Genomic DNA, 1,379 nt, shown 5'->3' with positions numbered 1-1,379 from the left:
GCACAGTGGGGCAAATACAAATACTTGTACCATTTTCATATGGGACAAAAGAGTACTATTGGAACACTGCCCAATTTTTGGTGAGGTGGACTGAGGTGCAGTGTGGAAATAGAAACCCAACAATTACTAAAAGATAATTGGTCTTACAGTTAATACATACTGTGTATATATGCATGCGCTTTTTTCTGGTTCCAAGTATCATGCTTATTTTATTAATACTGAATTCAGTATACTGAGCAATCTTTTTCTTCATCTTCCTATTGGTGAACTGGATCTATCTTGCAGCTCCTATTTGTAAAGACTCTTACACTCAAAATCCATATTTTCTTACAGCTGACCTTTGTTCATCTAAAAACAATCTCTCTATAAAAACGTCATCAAGACCAAATTGAATTACTCTAGCTTTTTAAAACATCTTTTACAAACCTTCTTTTTACATTTTCTAACACAACACCTATGGACTAAAAATGTTCTGTGGAGATATTTGGCAAAAAGGCTGCAATACACTTTAGCTTATCTGTTTTTTTCCAATAAAGATAGTTAAAACATATATCTTTCTAACATTTTAAATTATTTTTTCTCTACTGCTCCTACTTCTGATTTCACAACTTCCTCTTTTACATTGTAATCTCACTGAGGCAAGGTCGTACATAACATACATACAAACATTAAATAAAAATAAAGTATTTAACATGTATGTAATCCCCTGCAACATAGAAAAATATGACATTATTTTTAATAGTGATCTTACACTTGGAACCAAACCTCTACAATTATCATTACATTACATAATTGAATTTACATATCTTGCTTGTAATATTCATACTTACTAGACATTACATTGTGCAAACAAGATTTTGGATAATACTACATTTAAATACTACTGAAAACCTGAAAGGTTTTCCTAATACAAATCATAAAACTGATTTTAATGTATATATGTGATTATACCGGCTCTAAATTTGGGAACAGTAATATAGGTATTTCCATAGACTACATGCAAAATAAACTATTTAACAGTATGTATACTAGTGTTTTAAAAGGTCTCTGAACCTAGCAACAAAACAATTTCAATAATTAATATGTGGAATCCCTTTTCAACATACTGTTATATTCAGAGGTGCTTACATCTCTGATCATATAAAACAAATATCCCATTCATACTCAAAGGTTTCATTTACTTTGCAAAAATTGTAAAATGAGTGCAGATTCAAGATATTTAGCTGAATTAAGCCTTTCTGTTTACTAATATAACTGGGACTATAATTTCAAATTTTCTTTGGAACAAATACAATATGGCTGACTGTGCAGGATATGTTCTCTATTAAACTTTAATGCTTTCTATATAAAACTGAAAAAAATAAAATCATTACTCATAA

The sequence above is a fragment of the Penaeus monodon genome, chromosome 29 (genome assembly GCF_015228065.2).
Source record: "Penaeus monodon isolate SGIC_2016 chromosome 29, NSTDA_Pmon_1, whole genome shotgun sequence".
Classification (NCBI taxonomy): Eukaryota; Metazoa; Arthropoda; class Malacostraca; order Decapoda; family Penaeidae; genus Penaeus; species Penaeus monodon.
The sequence above is the reverse complement of the archived record's forward strand: the minus strand, read 5'-3'. Positions refer to the sequence as shown.